Here is a 27,840-nt window from a genome sequence, read left to right as displayed (position 1 = left end):
ACTGTCTAAATTCTTTCATCTTTAATAAAATGATTAGTGTTGCTGCTTTACCAGGTGTAACAATTAAGTTTAATATCCAGGCATCCATGAAAACAGAATTTATTAAATTTAACGGAGTTAGAAGTTAGCAGGAAGTTAGCTCACTAGTTTCTACCTAAACATGATATACCATGTTCTGACTGAGAGATTAAAACGTACAGCTCTGCTATCACTTCCAACATAAATGAAGACAGAAAACTAAACTAAACTAAATCCTTAAAAAGTGACTTTTTTAGGGTTGCTGAAGTTGGACTTGCTGGTATATAATGATGTGCTATGTGATCGAGAGCGACACAGCTATGTTAGCATAACATAAACACAGTGAAGTGTGGAGGAAGCGCAGTGTTTGGCTTTCTCATATTTCAAAACGTCATGCATTCGGGGATGGAATAGATGAGTTCCCCAAAAAACTTTACAAGTGGGAAAAAAAGCTGTTTTTCTGTTCCCCAGAATTCACATGTTTCAATAAATGCAATATTTTTATGTTCATTCAAAATATACTTACACATTTAGATAGTGAGTTGGTCTAGCTTAGTCCAAAATAACTGCAGAAGCTACCAAGTGACATTGTTTCCATATTTCATGGCGTACTGATGTGATTATTTTTGTGCTTTTGCCATAAACACAACCTTATGCATAGATACTCATGCACTCGCATGCCCATTCTTATAATGCATACATAGACCCACTTACAAACTCATACTGCTAAAACACTTAAATCCAAAGTTATGGATCAAAGACGAAATAGACCACCTTTTACTACTACTTCTTCTCCTTTTGGCTACTCCCTTTAGGGGTCCCCATAGAGGATCATCTGCCCATCTTAACTAACCTTAGCATTCTTTTCGGTCACACCAACCCTCTGCATGTCCTCTCTGAAGTCTTCCTTTTCCCCTCCTGTCCATATATATACATATTATATACAGTGGCTTGCAAAAGTATTCGGCCCCCTTGAACTTTCCCACATTTTGTCACATTATAGCCACAAACATGAATCAATTTTATTGGAATTCCACGTGAAAGACCAAAACAAAGTTCAAGGGGGCCGAATACTTTTGCAAGCCACTGTATATATAAAGAAATTCCCCTCTCGCCCTTGCAGGCGATCTATCCTTCAAGCTCGGGTCCTCTACCAGAGGCCTGGGAGCTGCGCAGTATCTTAGCTGTTCCTAGGACTGTGCTCTTCTGGACAGAGCTCTCCAATGTTGTTCCTGGGATCTACTGGAGCCACTCGCCTAGCTTGGGAGTCACCACACCTAGTGCTCCCATGAGCACTGGGACCACCGTTTACTTCACCCACCACATCTTCTCGAGCTCTTCTCTGAGCCCTTGGTATTTAAGTTTCTTGTGTTCCTTCTTCCTGATTGCTGTCATTCAGAACCGCTACATCTATCACTACAGCTGTCTTCTTCTGTTTGTTTACCTTGGCTGGTTCCATGGAGAACAGTTGGTTTATTCTCCTGCCTTTTATCTCTCTGGTCTACCTCTTCAAGCAGCTGGCCAAGGCTGTAAGTCTTTGCATGGCAGTTTCCAAGGCCTCAGGTATGGGCAACTTGTTCTACTTCTTAGGCACCTTCTTTATCTCACCTTTCTGGAGCTCCAATAGTTGGCTAACCTCCCTCCGTGCTACCTTGATCTTAGCCTCTAGTCTTCTTCTCCATGGAGGGTACTGCTCCTTGTGGCTGTTCAACTTGGCCATTCAAGAGTCAGAGACAGACCATCTCCTTGGTAGATCCTGGGCTTGATGCTGACTTGGGCTATGGGCTTGAAGTTGGCCTCCAGTGTTGTATGCCATGCCCCTATTGAGTTCCTGATGAAGGCTCTTAGGGCCCCGTTGATCTTGTATAGTTCTAGGCATTCCAGGATCCAGGTTTGGGGCATTGAGTCATAGGTCTTCTTGTAGTCAATCCAGTCAGTGCACAGGTTGGTCATCCTAGTCCTGTAGTCTCAGCTGACTACTATCGCTCCTCTGCACATATCCAAACCATCTCAGCCTTGCTTCTGGTGCTCAACCTGAGCTGTCCCTCTGATATACTCATTTCTAACATTCTTTTTTTTAACTTCCAAAAATAATTGCTGATCATTTGGTTAGTTCTGACCTGTAATAACAGGGCTGTGTGCAATACCCAGTGCTTTAATATGTGTACGTGATAATAGATTTCTGCTTTTGGCTTAATCCAGTAGCAACAACCCAAAATGCCTAAGATATCTGTTCAGTGACAAGGGGTGTAGCTTTAAGATAAAAGAGAGAACACTTTAACTTGCTCTTTTGATAATAAGTTCAGCACATTTCTTAAGACTTCAGGCTAATGCATTAATCTTTTCATAAGAATAGCTCTCAGACACAGATGTGACCATAATAGAAATTTAGTAGGTAATACCAGTGGAATTCTTGATACTTGATATATAATTAAACATAAATATATCCTGCCCACACCAGTTCCAGAAGAGTTGCACTAAATCCAATAAGTACCATTGCATTTTGTGATTTCTGGTATTGAAAGGTATTGATAGTGCTGGGTCTATTGACATCCTTATATGGTATTTCTATGGTGAATCTATGTAGTACCTGAAGCATAACCAGTGGTGCTGCCAGCATTTATATCTTTAGTTATGTTTTTAGGGAGGTGCACGTCAGGTTGTAGTATATGTTAAGGCATAGTGTTACAGAAAGGTTTTGCAGTTACGACATACTTGCAGCACATTTAACAATTACAGCACTTTTAACACTGAAGTATTAACTGTCTACAATTCATCCCGTCTTCTTCAACTGAGCCTTCACAAGAAACAGAGGTGCAATTTTTATCATTGTTTACCATTTTGTCTCCATTCCCTGTTCCAATTTCATCTGCTTGAAAAAATAAATTAATAATACACACATACAAACATGCAAAAACATACACACACACACACACACACCTCAAGGCTATTATTCAGCCATGAGAGTTACAAAACCTACTAAAAGTTTAAAGTGTTAAATGGTTTTTCTGTGAACACTGAGATGCTAATGACTTATATAGTACAGTACACAAAAAAGACAAACTAATTAAGTTGGAAGATTAATTAAATAGCTTTTAGACCCTTTCTGCTACATTCACCCCTTATTCTCTTCTGCCAGTCTTACCAGATGACTATTTAATTCAGCAGTTCTGACATTTAGCTATAAAGCAAGTAGTATAGCAAGCCCAAAACAGGTCTTTGTCTTTGTCGGAGGATAAGAAAGGGATTAGCTCTGAGATGGTACTTTGAAGCCCTGGAAATTTGTAATAAAAAATTTAAGCTACAAGTGAGCAGGATGGGAAGGGTTTTAGGTAGGCTAAGCACAGCAATTCATTTGACTCTGCATATACGAGGGGCCGTATTTCAAAGGCAGTGCTGTGTATTTTGTAATTTTAGCTTTAATAAATATTTTTCCTTTGATATACTAGTTGTCCTGTGGCAGGCCTGCGTGGTGGTAGAAAGGAGGGCTAGAGAGAAAGAGCAGCCTCCTGGCACTAATGAGAAGGTCATAGCTCTCTAATTATCATAGGTAGCTCAGTAGCATCCTTCAAAAGACCCCAGGAGAGCACCGGTTTCAGACAATATTCTGAAACAGCTATATTCAGTTGCATGTGTAAGCAAACACAGACGTCAACAAACACCTACTGTATATTCGGTCCCATATGTTAGCAAACCTGGAATCAATAAACAACATTTAGCACTATATGTAAGCAAACACAGACTTTGACTAACAAAATTACTTATTTTAACCCTGTATTTAAATGACTGTATGTACCTTGCATACAAATGAGATAGATCCATACAAATGTCATAATACAAGACCACTCATGTAAACAAAAGGGTCACTTTACAATCAAAGATTCAAAAATAACCACCAATTAATGTTTAAGTCAATCAATATAAGTCAATATTTGTTGGTTACCTTTTTGGAAAAATGCTAAACATTTTCAATGATGAAAAGATGTATATTCAGACAAACACGCAATGTAAAGATTGTTCATATCCACAACAAATAATGTACGTGACCTGAAATTTACACGATAAGACATCTGAGGATAACGTTACTAAACCTAAAAGGAATTGATAAGGCAAGCGACAGAAACTACTCACTGATAGCAAGTATCACCTTCATAATTCAGCAACTGGTAGTCTAATGTTTTGGTTGTAGCTTAGCAAATGGGCAAATATAGACTCAGATATATTTGGCGTTAGATGAAGCTGAATAGTTGCATATAAAGAAAAAACAATACAAATGCATTGACAAGATAGGTGTCAATGTGTTTGTAAAAAAAACAAAAAACAACACAAAAAATCCGTTCAAAAATCTGAAGGCTACTGATCATATTTAAAAGGTAACAACATCTTAACAGGAAGAAGCGAATATCATCTCACTCTTGAAAGCATCTCTGCTACGACCTTAACTGGAACACCATTGTTGCCATCACCAAATATGATTGCCAAACACGCTCCTAATGAAAAAAATGTATTAAAAAATAAATAAATAAACTGCACCACAAGAGCTGAAAAGTAGATGTGCTAAATATAAATTTTTAATGGAGGAATAAGCAGTATGCTTTGGTTTAAAAAAATATTTGTTCTCGCCATTTCAAAATGTGGGAAACTGTCCTGCCTCACAGCACAAGATGCTAATCATTATTCATATATGATGTGAAATAAGCATAAAAAAGAGAATGCAAAATACATTATTAATATCATGTTCGACACTTAAAAAAAATATACACTTAATGTGCTTGGACCCGAAAACATGCTGCTGTTTTGACTGATTTGTAAGGAAGATGAGCCGCTCTCTCTGTCTCTCATGCAAAATTTTAATAAATGAAGAGAGAGAAAAAAGAAACGCCCTAAGTGAATAGCATATGGACTGGTTCTCGTAGCTCCCCGGTAAATTACTTGTAAATTAATCTAATTAGGAGACCCAAAGTGTGACTCAGTGTGCTGTCACTGAGGCTAACAAGTCTTTCATAGTTTGCAGCAGTGTCAAGTATTTAAAAAAATAAGATCTGTAAGAAGTTTTGAAAATATGAGAACTATAAAACATGTAAAGAAAAATGACAGTAAAGGGAGAACAAGTACATTCAATGATAAACAGATCAAATATACAATAGGCGTGTTTAGGTAGCAATTGGCGAGCACTGTAATGTTCTTCAAAAGCAAAGTGAATATCAGTCTATTGCCATTTTTGAGAATGTGCTATATATCTTTGTGGGCAGTGAGACAGCTTCCATTTGACATGTTTTGGATTACACTGGAGACTATTTTCAATTTTCTTGCCATTTCAGAATAAAAACTTACAACCCATGCCTCAGAAGTACAATCATAATATAAGACATCTCCATCAATTTTCCACTCTACTTCAGTTTGCTTTAACAAGTCCTTATGGGGAGTACAGTACAGTCGGGAGATAAAAAGCTTCTTTTCTTCCCCTGCTTCTGCCTCACTTCTCCCCCTGCCTTATCAATCGACCGCCCATCCTGTGTGCTTGCGACCTCTAATGGATTTCACATGACAACAGGCCTGGGCCAGACAAGAGCGCAGGCCCTCACCGACTTGACAACCATTAGTCTGTGAGGAGGCAGCGGGGAGGGGAAGAGGAGGGGTGGGAGGGTCTCTCAGTGTCCTGTAGCTGATGTGTCGTGCACTGAACCATCTCCCTCGGGTAAGGCACGGATGTATCCACTCTGACAAGCGTCTCGCTCCTTTCTCTGTGTCCCGACGAGCCTATTATCATGAGGTCCTGTGAATGCTGTGCATTCTGGGAAGTGGCACATAAAAGAATGATCAGGCAAAGCTTTCAGACAGAAGTTGTTCGCGCAGGAAGGCTCTTTGTTGAACAAAATGGAAATGCAGCAATGAGAGGTGCACCTGTTGAGCGTCCTTGCGGAGACACATGCACTCACACTTGGCATTATGTACCTTATTATTTATATGGGGCTGTCAGCTAATAATGCATGGGTCTCTCACTAGAGCACTTTCTGCCATATTTGAAAGTCATGGCAAGAGGCATCCATGGTTTCCTGAGACGTCAAGGGTCCTTTCACCAGGGTGTTGTCTGAAGAAGTCATTCCCACTTAAACTGATATAATGCACCTATGCTGCTGTGCATTGAGACCTGGCTTCTTTATCTCTGTTCACTGATTTGCTCCCTTCTTCTGTTCAGTGCATTGGCTTGCATGTTACCACTGGCCTGATGATTGTAAGACTTTTAATATCACAGCTCACACGGGCCAAAATAATAGTGAATGTTAGCGTGGGATATTCCATTTAAAGGGACTTGTATCCAACCATCACATAGCAACACTGGCTCATTTTATCTTAACTTTTGCAAAAATACAAAACAGAGTCATATCTATCTTCCCGTGTTTCATTATTCCCATAGCTGATAGCTGTAATCACTGAGGTTGGGCTGAAAGGGTTAAGGGCATTGTTCACTTATCGTGTGATAGGGACATTTTTTATGCAAGAGCGAGCCCTGATTAGAGGGTGAGTTTTAATGACAACTAATTAGCCAACCTCTTTAGCCTTGGCATAATGATCAAACGAGCTGTCATCGGGTACCTGATACAATGATCCTCTCACTCTTGATATGATATTTTATTCCTCTGCAATTATGCAGCCCCCACTGCACCACATGTGTTTATTGCCTCAAGCACACATGTCAAATTAAAGAGCAGCTTATGCACCTGATATTTAATTATTGCCTGCTGCACCACCATGCACAATGGGAAAATGTCAAAGCCAGCAATCTACAGTACTTCAAGCAGCAATCGGTAACGCTGCGACCGCCGAGCACATACACAGACACATTGATAGGAATTTGAATATTGAATATAATTTGTCATCCTCTCTATGCTCTGCTGGCTTTTTATGTTTCCCTTTGTCACTGTAAAAGGGATTTTTGCGTATAACAGCATTGCACTTTTCCTTTCGAGAACCAAAGTTAATTAAACAACAGCAACAAAACCGTTTAAAATATATTGTCAAATACATGTTAGATTTACTAAGTTAAAACGTCATACAGCTGCTACATTTTTCACTACATTTCAGTCCACTATTTTTTTCCAACAAGCTTTAGTGGCAGGTTCATAAATCAATAAGAATATAACTTTCCATATCAGGAAAATTAAATTCAGCACACTTTCTTCAAGAACTCTTCTTAAAATGATCAAACATACAAGAGTTCTTGATATATTTGTCCTAAAGTAGGTAAAATGTGCAGAAGCGCATCATTTATCTATATAAGTTGTGAAGTGAGAGCAGGGACGTGAACATATTTTGAAGAGAATGAGCATGCCTGAGCATGCCTCCATGTGTTTGTAATGAACGCTGTTGTGGTAAAAATCCCGCTATAAAGACTGCATTTCTATGGATAATTCAATTATTTCGCAAACCATGAAAGTTTAATTATTCTTGAATAGTCTTTGAGATAATTTCTAGGTCTTTGTCTTCTCTGCAGTCCCTTGACAAATTTACAGCTCTACAAAATGTGATTCTGATTATTCTTCTGCAGCTAACCCAGTGTTTACCCCATCTTTTATGAACTGAAATAGCTCCTTTTAATTGACTTATTCTTCCCATTTATTCAAAAACGATGCTGTGGTCATGCTCTAAGTGTTTAATTCTTTCCGTTTCCTTCCTCTGAAGAGCCAAGTGCTGTTCTATTGATGTTAAAATGTGTTGGTCTCCTAATTACACACTTCTTGAAAACAGATTGTCATCTTGGCAGTGTTTCACTTCATACTTTCTGGCTTATTTAATTTTTTTTTGTCTCTGCTTTGTGCACATTAAGCATTATCTCTGTCTCCAAATCTACAATAAATCACGCAGTTACAGTGTTAGAAAGCAAGGGGGAAATATTAAGGAATGTTTGCAAATGAGCAGGCAATATACACACAGTACCTCTGGAAAACATTTTATCAGACTTTGTCAATAAAACTCACTTCTTGTTTTTTTTAGTTTTACACTCTCTTTACCGATTGCTTACTTTTACTTGACTGTTTAAACACTATAGAAAGGGAGTTTGTTCATTTTAATGTAAATTTCCAAATGACTGTCACTGACATATATTTATATGCAGAAGGCAAAGCAGGATCCGTCTGTTTCATGGAGTCAGTGGTTTTATGAATACAATTGATTAATCTCTCCAGCTCCTATCAATTAGTGAGGTGACATCATTGGAATGATTGAATTAAATGCCCCATTCATGTATAATTGTCATGTGTAATAAATCAGAAACTGAAATATGAAATAAGCCTGTGTCCAGGTCACGCCCTGTAAGTTTGTGATTAACTACTTCAGCTGCCATAACTTCTTTCATAGTCATTGTTGGCTGCAGGTCAGGGAAGGTGTGGAAAAACAGAATAGCGGAGAGAGGCCTTTGATTTGGTAAGAAAATAAAAGTGTGCATTTCCAAACACCTACAGAGCCAGTTTGGAAAGATTGCCAGGTTCTGTGACAGTTGCCATTCTGCTGCACAATAATAACATGTACATTGAGGCTCTGAGTGGTTGTATGACAGAGCAGCACAGCCCTGCAGTAGGAGGCATCACTTAGCACTGGAATATACACCACCCTGACTAGGAGCCTGCTGGCTGCTCTCACTGGTCCCCAGTGTTCAGTCACCACCTGCTCTGCTGTATGGTTTGTGACAAATGTTGATAGATGTTGCAAGTTTATAGAGATAATTGATTGTTTAAGCTAGGGAATCCCCATACGCAGGCTTCATTTACCTATGGCGTGTTACTGTCATTTGCCAATTTGCCATTTGGCCCTTTAATTCTGTGTATGTGTGTTTGTAGGTTCTTGTCTATCTGTTCGTGACAGGCCTCCATCTTTTATTTTGAGCGATCTATTTTCCATATTGATCAGCCCCTGCCAATCCAAACTTCTGTAATAGTTAATAAGATATACTTAGCACTCTGTTGTGTCGTGCTTTCAATGAAAACAGTTTAAACAATAAAAACATGAAGCTGCTGTTTGTGCAATTCTTTTACACTCTGCAAGTCAGTAATTACCCTTTTACAAACATGCTGTGTGTACATAAAAGCTTTAACAGGGAGGGAACCATGTGGTTGGCCAAAAAAGCCCTCCATAGGAGAGCAGTGTTGCAGGGAGCACCTGTTCAGTAGATACAAGGAAGGAATGTGGACTGAGGAAGTTTCTTTCAGGGTGCCCCAGATGCCAGTATAACACAGATGTTGTAGTGTTGCTCCAAGACCACAATCACAACATATGGTAATTGCTGCAGAATTATTTTCTGGCCAGCTCTCTAACCAGGGGCTGATAAAATGGAGAAGTAAGCTACCGATGCTCTGCGGAATGAACACCTGCCAAATCTAACTACATGAAATGTCAGTCCTGTGAATGAAGGGGCCACCAGGTAAAGCCATTAGAGCTTGTGATAGCCACGGCAATCTGAGAGGCCATGGGTGAGTGAATCCCCAGATGTTTCTCAGCATTCTTCACAAAGTTGATTGTTTGTGATCCTTCGTGCGCTGACCTGGATATCAACCCTGAGCCTTTTGTTATGGTGTTAATTTTAAATGTAAAGATCCAGGCGCTACTTAGTTTACCTGTGAGATAAGAGTGCCTTAGATCCAAAAGATATAAAGAAAATGAACAGGACGGAAAGAGGTTATCTGAAACAGATGTTTACGATGCAAATGTTACATGCATTTTTTAAATTTTATGTTGTTCTTCATGTCCTCCGCTTAATCTCTAAATCATTTCACTATGAGTATAAATCACAAAGATACATCACAATCTCTATGGGCAGAAATCTGTGCCGTCAGAAACTGAATTTGAATAAGTTAAATTCGAATTTGAATTGCTCGGATTGAATCTGAATTGTAACTTTTACAAAGTGAATTTGAATTAGCCTAATTTGAAATTCAATTTATTGGTTTGAAAATGATCATCACTAAATTGAAATTGAATTTTATATTTTGAAAATGAATTCATTTGCTTTGAAACTGTATTTTATCCTTTAAAAATTTAGCTCTCGAATAATTTCAGATTCACTTCTCACCATTCAGTTTCAGTTCTACAATTCAATTTCAGTTCCAAAATTCAGTTTTTTGGGACTTACATCCGGTTCCGGTTCAAGAGTAGTTGAGCACAGATTAATAGAACTACGTTTTACTAGCGGACCGAAAGTGTTACTGACGGGAATCTACAGCATCTTGAGCTGAATTAAGACTTCAGAAGTCATTCGTCATGTCGAATGACCAGCGGATAAACTCTCAGGTTGGTAATAAATGTATTACATGTATAAGAACAAGTGTCATGTTAACAAATGATAGCCGTACAGTAACTTTTATGCTTATTGTAGCTGTTAGCTAAAAACGCTAATTTAGCGTAGTTTGCCCTGGATTCAGCTTTGACAAACAAATATGATGACAAACACCATAATGGAAGGCCTTTGTCATCACATGCTTAAATTCATCATATATTTTTGCATATGCTGAACAGGCAGTCAGACATGCTGTAACTGTGGGGTAGAAAACTGCATGAACACCATACGGCAGGGGTCTCAAACTCCAGTCCTCGAGGGCCGCTGTCCTGCAACTTTTCCATGTGTCCCTGTTGCAACACACCTAGTAGGTCATTAGCAAGACTATACAACTTGACTGCATGCTGAGTTGGCAATTCAGCCAAGATGCTGTCGATTCCCGTCAGTAACACTTTCGGTCCGCTAGTAAAACGTAGTTCTATTAATCTGCGCTCGACTACTCTTGAACCGGAACCGGATGTAAGTCCCAAAAAACTGAATTTTGGAACTGAAATTGAATTGTAGAACTGAAACTGAATGGTGAGAAGTGAATCTGAAATTATTCGAGAGCTAAATTTTTAAGGGATAAAATACAGTTTCAAAGCAAATGAATTCATTTTCAAAATATAAAATTCGATTTCAATTTAGTGATGATCATTTTCAAACCAATAAATTGACTATGTGCACATTAGCATACTGTATGCTAATGTGCACATAGTCAGCTTTGTTTGGAGCTTTGTTTCCGGTGTCCTATTCGCGCCCTGTTTACGGTCCAAAACAAGTTAAGCAAATGAATGAATGAAGCGGCGATTTACATTTCTATAGATGTCTTGGGCATTTACCCAATATATCTGTAAATGATGTTCATCGACTTGTCGATATTTTTTCCCCCGCGCCTCAGAGCAAAAGAGAAAAGGGATTCAAATGTTATATTTCTCAAAATCTGTAAACAGCGGTCCCTTGTTTATCGCGGGTGTTATGTTCTAAAAATAACCAGCGATAGGTGAAATCAAGTAGCCAATTTTATTTTTTGACGGTGCAAAACGTTTGGTGGACATCGTGGACATACAGTACTGCACTTCAGAGTCACACTGCTAGCGATCGATGCAGCGATTCTGTACTGTACAGGAGAGATGTCACGGAGGGAAAAAAAGCATGCAAACTTGCACTAAAAAATCTGCGAAACAGCGAGGTGAAATGTGAACCGTGTTATAGCGAGGGACCGCTGTAATTTTGAAGGTAAGTCACAACATACCCTTCGTAAATACTAATGTATAGAAACCCTTACCAGCAATCATTCATTTTTTTGTGTGGCTTTTTTCATGGTTTGTGTAGGTGCGTACTTGACTAGCTGATATCGACATAACGGGGGAAACATCTGGTTTGACTATTCTTCACCTGTAGTTTGAATGCTGAACATTTGCCTGTTTAAATCATAAGAACTGTCACTATACAGAGATGTGCTTCTGAATGTGGACGATGTGTCTTCTGATTCTGTAATGCAGTTCTGCTTGTGTTGAGTGATGTAAACAACTGATTGATCTAAACTCTTTAAACGTCAAAATTGATCATTAGATTTTTTATGACACAACAGTGGTGAGTGTTCCCACCTTCTGCTCTTTGTAACTTAATGCGATCTTTCCATTTTCAAGTTTTGGACATGATTTTGGAGTATGTCTTCGCAGTAGCGATTGACCGCAAAGTAAAGCTACCGGAAATGTACAACCCCACATCCGGTCTCAAACCAGGAAGTTAGCATTTTGTCGTGCACAGGGTCAATTGAATTTCAAATTAGGCTAATTCATATTCAGTTTGTAAAAGCATTTATTCAAGTTACAATTCAGATTCAATCCGAGCAATTCAAATTCGAATTTAACTTATTCAAATTCAGTTTCTGATAGCACAGATTTCTGCCCATAGATCTCAACAAGTTATTATTTATAGCTTTGACAAGACACTCATTAATGGCAGATTTCCATAAAATGCATTTGTTTTCCTTCTAATGTGCAGCAAACAATTAACAGCTGGGCAGTATACAGATTTTTTACATACACTTACATTTCATCGAACAAGATAAAGGATAATACAATGCTGCTGCTGCTCTAATTAAATGTTGCATTAAACCTCTTTATCCCTTTTTTTTAACACAACCCCCACTCTGTATTAGGCCCCACTTAAATCTCATTGTCAGTTCAACAATAAATATCTTGATGTTTAGAGGTGCGAGTGTGGCAGCAGCTGAAAAAATTAGCTGATTTTCAAAAACAACACAGAAAAAAAAGAACTTGCTCTCTTCAAAGCCATCAGACTTTTTGGACAAAGCCAGTCATTTTACCTCGCAGAACACAGGAGGTGCTGATCTGCTGTGTAACTTTGGTGTTTTAAGTCCCATGCCTGTGCTCTCTGAGGTTAAATTACTTTTTTTGTTAACAGTCTGGTGGCTTTGAGAAGAGAGAGGCCAAAACTTAGTTGTCTGTTAGAAAGAGATATTATATAGCAGGTATTGTGGTAGAAATATTCTAAACATAGCGCACACCTTTTAGGTGTGGCCTTTTTCAGTTGCCTCAAATATTTTTCTCCTCACTCTCTCCATGGCACTACATGAGGGTTTGCAAACCTCTTAAACAAACCTAAACAGACTATGCATAAGTACTTAATGAAAATGCACTACAAACAGTGTCCTTATCTGTTTTAAAACAGTTTACCATGTGAAACTCTTATTTTAGATATCAGAATGTATATATGCATATATACATGTCACCATTTAGGCTAAAATACACAGAAAGGATATCTTTCACCTTCCTAAAAGGAAGTTTATTCAAAGGTATTCATGATCATTCAGGGATATTTTTACCTCTTCACCAAGAAGTGAAAACTTTCAGGTGGGAGTCTTAATGTAAAATATGTTCTATTATAACATATCTATATCATCCCTAGTGGAAGCAGGCCAAGTTTGAGGTTTTGGCCCCTCATCGCCTCAATATTTTAACATTTTCTGTGCCTGTCTTGTGCATCAAACAGCTTCAGACAATAATATGGACAGTCTGGAAAAATGCACTGAAGCCAAAGCAAATGTTGTACAATAAACTGGAAAATAATTTTAAAAAAGCACTATTAAAATACCTGTTATTGTCCAGATGTTGCAAAACTAAATATGTAAATATGAATTTAAGAATATATTTTATAAAACTCCAAAATTTAGAGTTGCATCTTAGGAATTATTGTAACATACAGTCTGAATTTCAATTTTTAAGCCAAGTGCTACCATCACAGAAATTTTCGTTCTTGACATGTCAATGCCTATATTCCCTGTGCTCTCTCACCACAAACAAATGCTGCTCCCTTGTCAAATTGACTCATTTCCCAGTGTTGAGGCACATCTAAAACATAGTTAGGGTTTTGTGAAGCATTCAGCAATATTCAGGAGCAACATTTTATTTCATTCCGAAGCGTGACTTACCAGTCACCCGGACATTCAATCACTGAGCTTTCTTAATTGTAAATGTTCACATGTGGTTGTTTTGCTCTGGCTATTAGCTTTGCAGAGTGTGTGGAATGTGTTTCTGTTTCAGTACAGTTGAATTCAGCCATTATTCATCCATAGCCCAGAACCAGCCGACGGGGTTGGTTAGAAAATGAGCCCTGTTCTCTGTTTCTCAAGTGAGTGTTTTTAGTCAAGGGTAAATACACTTGCTTTTATACACACACGCACTCACACATACCTACGCACACACGCGAACACACACACACAAAGTCGCTGCAAACTACAGAGCCATCCAAGAAACTTGCATTAGGACAAATTAGAAATCCGGCATGTTCTCTTCTGAGTTTTTGGCTCCACCATCTGGTCAACGCTGACACAATTCTCGATCCAACACTTGTACTATTCGTTAACATTACAGCTTATACATCAAATATATTCAGGAATGTTATTATGCTGCATTTATAACACAATAACTGAGAAGATTTTCTTCTTGCTTATGGAAAAAAAATACATAAGAAAGAAGAAATTCTGTTATAATTTCAATGATGAATTAATTGCTTAATTGTTTAACTCTGACTTTGTATCAGGCAGAAGAAGATCTTTTTTGAGACCTTGGATGTAATGACCTAAATGGCCAGGAAAGGAAGTAAATGCCCTGCAACTGTCAGTTCCACTGTCAAAGGAATTGCACATAAATTATTACCGGATATTGTTTAGCATAGCATTTATTATCTCTGGTATGAATAAGAGTGTAATGTTTGCTTGTATTTTGCAGGGGAGGGGGGAGACAAAGCTGTGGTGTTGCTCGGTTGCTGGTTGGTAAAGAGCGGGTTTATCCTCACCGGGGAGTAGGCTGGTAAAGGAAGGAGGGAGTCTCACTTAAAAAGATCTCATGTTATGGCAGCTGTTATTAAGGCTCTTCATTTGCTTTTGAAGACAGGCTGGGGGGGGATCAGTCATGGCAGGTTACAGATGCGGTGTCTCCATTGCTTATTCACCTACTGACAACATCCTTTGAAAAAAAATAATCTGCTTGTATATGTGCCATATACAGGTAGGTGTATGTATGTTGGTTTTATTTTATTTTTTACATTTTTGTTGAGGCGCCTTTTTGAGTAATTTTAACAATTAACACTCCAGCTCTCTTATTTTTAACCAACAATTTGTAATTGCTTTATGTGACTTACTTTGTTCAAAAACATTCACAATTACTTTGATAATGTTCCATCATTTAAATAGAAACCAAAAAAAGACTTCTGCATATGAGCTCTGTGAAAATCACACAAAATTATGCTGTAAAAAAAGGACAGCATGAGGTTGAAGAAGGCATTAAATAAATGGAATTTATCATGTATTTTTAAAGATCATCCACTTTCAATCTATAGTTCTGAGATCCTTACACTGATTACCTGTTTGTAATCTTGACTTTGGGCCCTTCCACTCTCACAATGTTAATAGGTTGGTCTTGAAAATATATATCTCCATTTATTGCTATTCCTCATGTGTAAGTACGTGCCCATGCTCAACACCTTTGGTCCACACTTCTTCTTTCCATTTCCTCCAAATCCAATGAAAATTTTAGACACAAGTGCCAATGTGGATAAAATTAAAAACGCTGGTCCAATGCTGTAAAAACGTGAGTACATTCACATGAGTGTCTGAATGACTGTCGTGAAAATTTAACATGCAAAGTTCGCAAAAAATAAGTGTTTTTTGAATGTCTTGATGGAACTGCTACAGACATCCACAGACAGAAGAACGTCTTACAACTGCTTGAACAGGAGGACAAATGCTAATAAAACGTTATGATTGGATTTAAAAAATTTTTATAAAAGTTAGCAAAGGAGGCCTCAGATCTATTATGATTCTACTCTTCTTGTAAAAAAATAAATAAACTGTGCTAAAACTGGGAAATCTGGTAATAATTGGAACAGACTGATGAATAGACTCAAACTGCACATTAATCTATAAAAAAAATACTGACTTAAAATTGGGTATCTTAATGCCCTCATGTTTCCTTCCTACTAACAATGGAAGCAGAAAGTCAGGCTTTTTTGTTTTGAGGAGCATTCAAGCACTTCTCCCAAACACGTTCATGCTCTCCCCACGCGATGCTGCTGTTACCGCTGCTGAGAACTGGCAGAGTGGGCTGCCTTCCATTAGAGCAGCATTGGGGAACTAACCATGCAGAAAGCAGCAGGCTTGAGGAAAACTTGCTTCTCTTTTAAATGGATAGGCAGTAAACACTCTCCCTAGTGACTGCTTTCTCCTGACAAAATGATATTTGATGCTTATACCAACTGACTAGACCCAGATGAAGCCCTCAATAGTGAGGTCTCCGCCAGACTCAGGGCTCAGTTGGACTTTTTTTCAAGATGAATAAATGTTTTTACATGTGAAGCAACAGTTCAGCTGACCTCAACCCCTTCAGAGCAAACATTAATAAGTCTTTCATGTTCAATAAGCTACACAATTTAGCTTACTAAAGTATGTAAATTATTAACTGCATGAGTAAGCACACCTGGAAAATAGTATTTTCATATCGTACGCACATATTCACCTACATTTTTTACTGTCTAGGTATGGCTGAGTTTGTATAAAAATGTACTGCAAAGGAATGTCTTTGCAAGACAACGATTAAGCCCAGCTGAATGTTAATGACAGTGACCAGGTGACAGATTTAAAAACAAAACTTTACTTGCATTTACTTGCCATGAAAACAGTTCAGCACAAGTATTTGTGGCTGGAAAAAAATGTAACAAAAACCCACAACCACATTTATCTCCAGGCTTAGGGACGCAGAAACAAACAGATAAACACAGTGTGCACACTTAAGTCAGACACATATAGGAGTTTTACGACTGATATCAATATGGAGATTTGGCGATTTAAAAATGCGATCTATCTGCCGATTTCATATATATTTAACATTTGTTATGTGAAGTTTTTTATTAAAGGTCTTTACAAAGATATTATGACAATACACTTGTTTTATTGTCACTGCAAGTTGTGGATTACTTAAAGCTCTGCTTGACTCAGCTTGTTCTTATATAGTGCTTTTCGATTATTATTTAACACTGAAAGCTTCATTCATCCAATCACACATACAGCCCTTTTATCTATACCTAAACAACCTGTCTAGCATTTGTGCACACACATGGATGCATCCATAGGAAACTCAGGGTTCAGTATCTGGCCCAAGGATACTTTGACATGCAGGCAGAAATAGTCAGGGATTGAACCCTTGACCTTCTGATTGACAGATGGGTCACTTCAACCACAGCAAGTGTTTCGCCAACATCTGCTTTACATTTTAAATGGTCATTTAGCAGCTATCATAAATTCAGGTTTAATATATAAGCATATAGTTAATATCATCCAATAATCTATATTTGTTGTAAACCTAACCCACATTAAAACTGCTGGGACTATTTGCTTTATCAGCACAATTCAAGTTCAAGCACAACTAAATATGAGTTTATTGTTGTTAACACTATGAAATTAATCTGGAAGCATATTACCATTAAATAACTCAGAGGAGGGAAATAAACAACTTTCAGATTCTTACAAAACGCATTAAAATTGATGGCTGTGGGTTTGATGCTATTTTTTATTTGAGGGTGTGTGTGTGTGGTATCCATTGTACCAACTGCAGTGTTTTAAACATAAAAGTAATTAGCAATTTGCTAAGTACATAATCCATCTTGTATTCTGTAACTGTACAGTTAAAAGGCTCTTTTTTTATAATTACACTGAAACAAGAAGACTCTAAAAGCGCTAAGCTTTGTTCTTGATCTCCCTGATGATGTTGCCATGCCTTTGTAGGGTTCAAGTGCTTTAACAATGTAAATCAAGACATAATTATAACAATGTCTTTTTTTTTGTTCTGTAGTCGTTTTTAGCCTTTGAAAAATGAAGAGTACAAAGGGGTTGATACTTATTCAGAACAGTATAGTCATGAAAAAATAACAAGTTTATTTGCCTTAAAACATTTATAATCACATTATCCCTAGAGGGCCTCCCCCAGATGAGCAAATAAATACCATTGTAATGCAGTACAACCCTGCCCCCGATTTGAGGCAAATTCCCCATTAGGAGTATAAATCTGCAAGGCTTTGTGGGTAATTAGTGAACATGCTCGGGAATGTTAGAAGGGTTTGGCAGGTGCGTTTGATCAGTGGCAAGAGGCAAAATCACTGTTGACAGAAAAAGATGGCAGGAGGATGGAAATGGGAGGGCAAGTGGGTGGAGGAGTCAAAAGCATGCTGGCTTAGGGGCAGGTTTTTCTAAACCTTATTTTTTTTAATTACTGACACAAAAAGTGGCGTTTATATGAGGTTATTTACTGGGCAAGAACAACAGGAGTCAGTTAATCGATTAATTATTGTGAACATTGTTTTACATGTCACAGTGATCTGTTATATCTATCCATCTCTCTCTCTCTCTCTCTCTCTCTCTCTCTCTCTCTCTCTATATATATATATATATATATATATATATATATATATATATATATATAGATATGTATAAAGGGAGTGAGAGAGAGACAGAGAGACAGAGTCCATTGACAAGTGAGTGGGTCAATCAAGCTCAATCTAATTTATAGTAATAATACAGACCTTTAGAATTAATTATTATAGTTTAAATATTATGGCTTATATATTTTATTTATATATTATCACGACTTAAACAAACTGAGTTTCGGAACTCAAACTTGTCATCTTGTTTCATAACGAGAACTTCTCCAAACCCCAATGAAATCCATTAAATTTACTCTCATTTTAATATTCATGATCACCTCATCATTGAATTTTCTTCTGACCTAAGATTATTGTTTTAATAAACTGCAAAGGTGAAGTGTTTCAAATTATTATAATGTGAATGAAATGCAAGCTAATGAATACTCTTAAATGCATCTTATGCTGCTGAATTATTTATGTTATTGTGTGTGGGTTAGCTTGGGTTCAATGAGGCCTAATTAGAGGAGATACACTAAGCTAATTTGCAGACGCCAGAAGCATAGTTTATATATAAGAACTAATATTTGAAAGTCAAATTAAAGTTGAAAAGGCCCGTAATAACTGTTAATTAACTCTGGTTTTGTTTTTTCCCTTTGACAAACTTGAATCGAGTACAATATTCACAAGGCTAGTGCTTAACATTTCGGACCACAAAGATAAAATTCAAAGCTTTGAATTATTCGTTTGATGTGGTTATTCTCTGTAGATTAGATATTATTTTAAGATCCCTTTGTTCAAAAATTCATTTTTATTATCGCTGCATGAAATGCACGGCAATTCCCCACATAACTAAGCATTCGTGCAATTAACATCTTCGATCGGGTTCATATTCCTGATAATTTATACAGACTATGCACCTCCCCTGTGATCACTTGCAGGGTTTGACTTTTCCACAGCCCTCTTGCATTTACAGAATCAGCCTCACACTGATGAAAATGGAAAGTGAAACTTTAATGAACAGGACTCAACTGTCAAGATAATAAAGACTTTGAAACAACACCGAGGCCAGCTCAACAAGCAAGCCGACAACAGCGCCAGTGTAGTGACATCAAACCAATTAAGACTGACGATAAATATTAACAGGAGTGGGTATTAACAGAACATAACTGGGAAGCCAAGCTGTAAACAAGTGCTGGATGGCTGATCATTAAAACTGTGTCACACAGTGCTGCACAGTTTTGGCGAGCTAGTGATTTCAACACGATTACTGATTTTTCTTCAGAGCTGAATGAAGCACTCGGTATTATCCTCAGCCAGAAGGGAAGCTGGTCAACACCACTGGTTGCTCTCACCTATTAAATCTATAATTTATTGCATCATTGTTGAGGGTATAAAAAACAGCAAAAAACGTAAACCAACTCCACCATAAACAAATACTGAGGCCCCGCCCCATCATCATGAAATAGTAGCAACCTCATAAATATTGCCACATAAATATAGAAAAATAGAACTGCAAATGTTTCTTGCTGTTAGGCTGCCCATACACACGCATCATGTGAACAATAGGGTGGTGTTAATTATTCTGATTTGTCTTCAAAGGACAGTTAAAGTAAGTTCACTTCCTATAAACCACAGCCAGGATAACTGTATGCCTGAAAGTTAACCCCGCTCCCTTCAACTATACAAAGGCTGAAAATGGGAAATTTTGAGTGCTGGTGAATGTCACGGTTGCTAATAAATAGGCAGGATTAACGCATACCTATTAATATTCACGCTGCTTAATAGGCTGACAGTGCTGAATTATCTATAGGTCTCAGCGATTCAAAAAGGACCATCAAACCCAAACTTGAGAGCAGTGTCTTGTAATTGAATAATACATTACATGTGGCAATTATTTCTGTTAGAAGCAGACTGAGAAATCAATAACCAAGGGATCAAATCAAGGACTGTGAAGCTCTTGTTTCTATTCCCCTTGTGACCAATTACATCACCACAGTTTAAACACCTGCAGTGTCACAGCTCACTGTGACACTTTCTTGCACACTCTCTGTCTCTCTCACACAGACACACACACACACACACAGATAAGTTGTGTTAGGCAGCTGCTGAAGACTTTGAGAAAGGAAAGGTGCCTTTATCAGGATCTAATTTAAGTCTGTACTGAAATGTGCGCTGTGCAATTTAATATTTACATGCTGAAATCTAGTCTGCCTGATTGTTGAACTATTGTGTGCTAAATTGACTTTGCATCAAGACATAATTGTAAATATGAAATGATGGGAGAGTAATGCATCTTTGTTGAGATAATATGCACTCATTGCACAGCCTGACCTGGAGTTATAAATTATGCACTAGTTTTTAGCTCCAGGCACTGTGCTCCCATGACATGTGTGGTGCTGATTAAGAGGGAGTGAAATGGGTCTGTTTTAATGAACATATCCCATTACACAAAGGCATAGCTCCAGTATATCACTTGGAACACACAGGTGACAATGAACCTCTGACCACCTCACAGTCTGTTTGTATTGGTGAATACAATTTGCTTTTATCTGAAATATTCACAGCTCCTAAAAAGGCTGATATCAGGTCTCATTAAATGTTGATGCTCCTGGTGAGTAAAGAGAATACTGGCTACATCAAAGGCCTTGTTATGTCCAGTGAATACTAACTAATCCCGAGTTTTTGCTTTGGGAGCGTCGAAAGCCTGTAAGAGCAGCAGTGTCTGGTTCAATGCTGGGACTTTGTCTGGTCCTTACAGTTCCCAAAGCAGATCTCTGTAACATCACAAGGGAAGTGAGGAGGAGGAGGGAATTGTACAGAGTGAGTGAAGGTGATGTTTTCTGTAATTATCTGCTCTAGCATGTGAAGCATTGTGTTTCATCTAGCCCTTTATGATGTTCAGTGGCCTCATATGCTTCCTCTCATCTGAGAATGGATTATCAAAACGCAAACAGTCAATACTGCACAACACACATAGGCTCACCCAAGCAATAATAGCCTGGAGTCAAAGGATACGTGTTCCACGGCTGATTGATTATTAGTCCCATTTGGATTACTTTGTTTATGTGAGACAGAGAGACAAGTGGATGCGTATGTGCCTGTCTGCGTGTAGAAAACATTTTTAGCTGCAGATAAACTAACTTCTTATTTTATTGATAAGAATAGGGTTTTTGTTGTTGTATTTTAAGAATTAATTAAGTTAGCGAACCATGCCCAGCTTAAACCAGTCAATAAAACAGAAATGAGGCCATCAAAACATTGTGCGAGAAAGCCAAAGCAGAAAAAGCGCCTGCAATGTTAACAGCAGTCATAACAGGTTGTTGGTGTCAACAATCATAACCGGGATAGTGAACTGAGAATAATAAATGCTACGGTGGGCACTTATAAACCTCAGCAAAGAGAAATACAGTGTTCATGAAATAAAAATCATGGGCAGATCTGCAGACCCACATTACTCTGATGTAGAGAGGGAGAGTGCGGTGCTGGAGCAAGTTTTACAGAAGGTTAAAACATCCACGGGCTAGTTGAATGAAGACATGCACAACCAAAGGACTTAACATCAAAAGAACCTGTGTTTTCAGCTATTCTCTGTGGTGGGCTTGCTTTGCATATTTCATGGCGGAGGATTTCATATCTAAGCCCACCTTTCTATTGATAAGAGCAAAGCCTTTACTATTTTTCAATTAAAATGTGGGCTTTTTTCTATTTGAAATGATAATCTGTTGTTTTGGTTTAAAGCTGTAATTTCAATTGTGTTTTTCTGCCATGGGGAGCAATGCTAACACGTGGAAGCCGCCACCCCTGTGCAGTTCTTACCCAAAAAAATGTAGAGCAAAAGTAAGAGCGCAGCGTTTGTTTTTCTCCACATAAAAGCCTCCAGATGACCTATGGTTCCAGCCAGACCTTTAAAGAAATGGAGAACAATCAAAAGGACAAATGTGACGGGCCTCCTGTGTGAGGTACAAGATGAATGCGAAACAGTGCGTCAGTTCTGTGATGTCTTTGACCTGATAGTTCAAAGCTGCTCCTGGACTCTGGACCCCTGTTCAGTATGTGAGCACCTCAGACAAAGGCTTTGTTCATAATAAAGTAAATCCACCACATTGTTCCTTTGAGCTGAACATCACCATTTCAACCGGGAGGACACTTTCCCGACCTGAGCAGAGCATGAATGTGTCTACAAATACATCACAGGCGCTGACATCTTTTAAAAATCTAAAAAGAAAGAGAGAAAGTTTAATTTTCATCGATTTTAGATCGTGTGACTGTTCCCTTTCAAAGTTATGCAATTAAAACCTTCTTTTTAAAAACTCTCCATCTGATATGCAAACCTAGTCTTCTTTATGATTAGACAGTGGATGATATTCTCATTAAAAATCTATGTTTAGCCATCCCCGTCAAGAACAACTCAGTACACAGACTACCTATGCTGCAAGCAGAGAGGTAGTCTTATAATAGGCTGCATAATGCAGGGGTCAGATTCTGCAGTGGTATGGCCCAACCCAGTGTGCTGTGGAGGTACAGGACACCAACTCTCCCTTCCACCACCTCCACTCTGGTATAGAAGGCATGGGGTGGTGCTCCAGCCTGCAGTCATAGTTAACCATGGCAAGGCAGTGAAAGCTGGCTGCTATGGTGCCTCCATTCCTCCTGAGACACAAGGGTGAGCAAGTCTTTGAAGTTAAAAGTGTGGCTGGAAGACAATATGAGCAGCATGTGAACATCTATCTGTACTGTGTGCTGTGTAATGTTAAGGCCAAAGGTGGGACGAGTGATGTTGTTCTTGCTGTACAATCGAGCGAAGTGTGAGTACACCGTGGTAATAGGGATGTATCTGCAATGGCTGATTTATAAAGCAGTTGTGTTTTAAACCATCCAGGCTTTAAACATATTGTTACTTTTAAGGAGTAAGATGGCAAGAGCTATAAAGATTTATATTTCAGGATCATGCAGATTCATGCAGTTCAACTTTTTCAGTTTCTAATTTTATAATAATTTTACCTGTATAGCGCTATAAAAATTAATAACAAACTGATCATTACTATTGAAATATTACAATATAAGATCGATTTTTCCAGATGTTTGCTCCAAATATTTGACAACCACTGAAACTCTATACACAATCTGGTGCGCAGAAGTCGTCAATATATTTATATTGGCTGGAGGCAATATAGCCAGTTGTGCTGCAAAATTATCACAAGCTGCTCAATATTCACGTACGATCAGGAGACACACAAGACGACTGTCAAAGAATTACAGCTATTTCATTATCCAGCGAGGTCCCATGACACTGCCCTAATGAGAAGTCTAACAATTAGGACTGCATGTTGTGTGTGTCTTCTTTAAGGGAATATCAGAAAGGCATCTTTATCAGACATAGTTCTTTATAAATCCTTCTGTCACTTACAATTAAACAGATCAACAGCAGGAGCATGCATATCAGAACAGGAAGCCTGCTTTCCTTTTCAGAGTATACACAGGGCATTCCTATGCTTACAAAGGGGGCCTTCAGAAAGAATGACTGATGATTTGAGATCAACCTAAAAAGAGCTATGCTAGCTTGCATTTGATAACTTCGGTGTTAAGGTCATACTTAAGTATCATAGGCATTCAGAGGTATTATAATCATAAACAGCAGTACCACAATACGCTCATTCAATGCTATACCGATAAACTGACTTCATTCTGATTTTCTTGTGAAACTGGCTAAATGCTTTTAATTTATACCTCATGAAGATTCGGCTCTCGAGGTATGAAAAAAGCTGAATGAAACAACACACCATCACAGAGATGTCAGTTATCAGTTTTGTCATTTTGATTTAGTTACCACACTCCTTTCTGGTTGAATAGGTTATTTGACTGGACAGTTTTACTTCAGGAAGAGAAAATCATTTTATCCATTCTGTAAAGTATAAATCCAAAAAGGAAATAAGATCAAAATTAGGATATTAAAAAAAAAAGGCAGAATACTGTTTTCATTCTCTTTGATAAACGTAAAACTGATGAGTTGAAAAGTGGGGTAGTATGGCTGTTTGCTGCCATCTAGTGTACATGAAGATACATTACACTATTAAAATAAAAACTTTGCTTTTTAAAAACGTATAGCAATAAGTTTTTATGAAGTTAGTTCAGTCTTTGGAGAAACTCTCAGCACTGACTACTTAAGTTAATGACCATAAGAATTTACAGTACACATGTAAGTGGCACTCGTTATTAGAGTTTCATATATAAAAAGACTATATTATTAAGGTAAGAAAAATAATAGTAGGCCATTATAAATCTTACAATAGCTCCCCTGTATTTTTTTCACCTCTTTGATATCTAAGTTTTCATTTTTCTGTTGCACAATTAAAAGCCATGGGATTATTTTTCTCTTTGAATTTAATATTATGCACAAAGTTCATCTCAAAATCTTGAAAATCTAACTGGAGGGTATCTAGATCAAATACAAACGTTTCATTACCACTGACATGTAGGAAGCCAAATTAGGCCCTAAAATTACATTAAATTAAACCCAGCAGACTTGGGCTCACTGTTCACTGTAGCACATTATGAATATAATATGAAAGTGTTGTATTATTGAAAAGGCCCTTCAAGCTGGCAGAATATGTTTTTGGAGCTGGGAACACTTACAGCTGTGTATTTGGCAAACCAAGACCTCACTGATAGGACAAATTCAATCCAACGCAAGGTGTCACACATGTAACACTGATGCACAGATGACCCAGTGGTCCATGTCTACGTGAGCAGTTTAGAATTTATGAGAAAGATTTGTTATCTCACTGTAACAGATTCAGATTAATTGTACTTATATCACACTAATTCACAATAATAGTCATCTCAAGGCACTATATATGTAAAGCAAAGATACTACCAAAATAAAGACAAAACGCCCTATGAGCAAGCACTTGGAGACAGTTGGAAAGAAAAAAGAAAAAGGAGAACCAGGCTCAGGGAGGGGCAGCCATCCACCTTGACCAGTTGAGGGTGAGGGGAGGGAGACAAGCCAAAAGACACACTGTGTGAGCAGCAGTTAACAATACAAGGGTTTAGTAGAAATCTAAAATCTCACTATTAACCTTAAATGAAGATAAATATGCTTATGATAAAGTGTACAGGATGATGGTTAGCCAACTCCATATAAAGGTCGTTTAGTCTTTAACTGAAACAAAGTGCAGGTTACCAACAGTTTTACAGCTATTGTTGTAAATGTGAAAAATTGCAGTATGTCTAATTATTTTTTGTCCTGACCAATGCCATTTGACTGCGTTACTCCTGTGTTGTGTTTGCATGTGAAATATCTTGACTTGAACAGAGAAGAAGCATTTTAATCAAATTGAGTAAAGATTAAAACTTTTGCACATAGGTTATCAGATCATTTGGCTGGATTAGTATTGTTCTGCATTTTTTAAAATAAATTGGAAATCAAACATGTGAGGTTTGGTCCTGGCAGCTAAACCTCTCAAAAATATTATTCTGCCTCAATAATCCTATATGTACATTACAGCAGCCATCTCCATTGTTGTGAAGCACTTTGGATGCGCCAACACACATTTTGAGCCACATGGTGGCATTGTACTGCAAAGAGAAGGAGACAGTGTTTTTCCCTCTGATTTTAGTTGTCATGTGTATTTTGATATGCAGTGATCCATGTGGAAAATGTGCCTGTTAAACTATGTGCCTCAAATTAAAACCTGACCGCTTATCAGTCAATGGAAAGATATAACAATCAAGAAAAGAACAATTTTAAAAGATCTATTAAATTTACATTTCTAAATGTATAAATACAAATATGTGGCAAGAAAATTAAAACATTTTTAAAAGTTTAGCCATGTCATAATGTCTAGTTCTAACTACAGTAGGCGGCAGCTGTATTCCAGCAACTATATAGTTAGAAGCCAGGGCAAATCTGGTTGATTCCTCTACTGCCAAAATACATCACAAGAATTTTTAATTTTTAACCAGGACAATAATCCTAGTGAGTTTCACAAAACATAATGTTAAGAAATGTCTCAACGTTCGCCAATATCCTGATGCAGTGTGAGTGATGGCTGGACACTACTAGAAAGGTTTATAAATAAAAAAACATAGATAAGAAACGAACTGTTCCTATTGGATCATATTCAGTATTGATATGTCAGAGTAAACTGGTATGGTGGTATGGTATGGTATGATGATCTGATCACTGTAAAAACCACATTAATTATAATCATGTTGACAATAACCTATAAGGAAAGAAGGCCAGTGCTACTAAGGCTAAGGTTATACACACTTATAGTGTTTTAGTTTAGACTACTTCATTGCTTATTCAGTTATTTATTTGTAAAAATGACTATTTAGTCACTAGGGAAACCTCTAGTTGTTGCTTCAAAGACACAACACAGCAGAAAGGATTTCGCTGCCGATACAGCAGACTGGTGTTTTCATGCATGTGGACTATAATACTTGACCTCAATACAACATTGTATTTCACTTTGGCAAAAGACTGGCAATACTGTTAATGCGGTTTTCTGACAGTATTAAAAACTATAGCATAAGTTTTTCTAAAAACCCTGGCAGTACAGAAATACGGTGATACCATCCAATCATCTTTACATTATCTTCCACTTATGTTATTCCAGTTGGAGCCTATCACAGCTATCAATGAGGCGAAATCTAATGCACACCCCGTCCTGGTCACTAGTTAATCACCAGCTTAACACACGTGTCCATTCACACCTACAGCCAATTTAGACCAGTACACAGCAATACTGCTAATCTAAAGACATTTTCTGTCAAGTGTAATTGCTCACAGCAAAGTAGGGCAGAGTATGCAAATTATGTGTCAACACAACACAGCCCTTGAAGAGCCGAGGTGCTAGAGCTGTCCTGTATATCATTTTCTCACTATTTTCTTTCCTTCACAGAAGTCCAAGCCTTCATATGAGTGCAAAGTACAAGAACAACACATTCACAGATGCTTTCTGTATTTTCTCTCAACCACTCACTGAACAGAGTACACACAGTAAGAGGCGAGCCTGCAGCGAGAGAAAAAGATCATCCTTGAATATATCATATCCTATTATCCTTGCAGAGTAAAAACTGGTGACTGCTTAGCCAGTTCAATTCAAATCTGTGCTTTCAAAAGAAAGTTGCTAAAAGAATATGATAGGTGGTGAAATCAGTGATTTTTTTTTTACATATAGGACAAATTGTGCTTCGTTAAAGACAAGCTGTAACTTCAACTTCAATGAGGATCTGGTTTAAGTGTGCCTACTATCAACCATCATTGTTACAGTAACGTTAAGGCACATTTTCATAGTCTTGAGCAACCCCCTATGAAAATGGGAATTGGTGCAGCAGTTTATTGGAACATGTGCAAACAAGAAATAGTTTTCAAAATTCTGCTGAGCTTGAATGTCAATAATTGGTGTGACCACTTTTATCAACACAGCCTGAAGTGTTATTGTAATTTCTTTAAGCCATTTTCAGGAATAGTTCTCCAGGCTTCTTGAAGGACATTCAAAGCTCTTCTTTGGATGTTGGCTGCTTTTTGTTCAGTTCTCTGTCAAAATGATCTCACATTGCTT

At 37.8% G+C, this 27,840-nt stretch overlaps 1 long non-coding RNA gene across 1 annotated transcript; it reads left to right on the top strand.

Annotated features, from left to right (window-relative positions):
* The first annotated feature begins 203 nt into the window (after window positions 1-203).
* LOC120720904 lies at window positions 204-15,607 on the top strand. The gene is made up of 3 exons (XR_005693090.1): window positions 204-365; window positions 14,664-14,667; window positions 15,593-15,607. It is a non-coding gene; the product is annotated as an uncharacterized LOC120720904 (long non-coding RNA).
* The last annotated feature ends 12,233 nt before the right edge of the window (window positions 15,608-27,840 follow it).

The sequence above is a fragment of the Simochromis diagramma genome, unplaced genomic scaffold (assembly GCF_900408965.1).
Source record: "Simochromis diagramma unplaced genomic scaffold, fSimDia1.1 OVJJ01000603.1, whole genome shotgun sequence".
Lineage (NCBI taxonomy): Eukaryota > Metazoa > Chordata > Actinopteri > Cichliformes > Cichlidae > Simochromis > Simochromis diagramma.
Note: the sequence above shows the minus strand (reverse complement) of the source record. Positions and strands in the feature narration are given on the sequence as shown.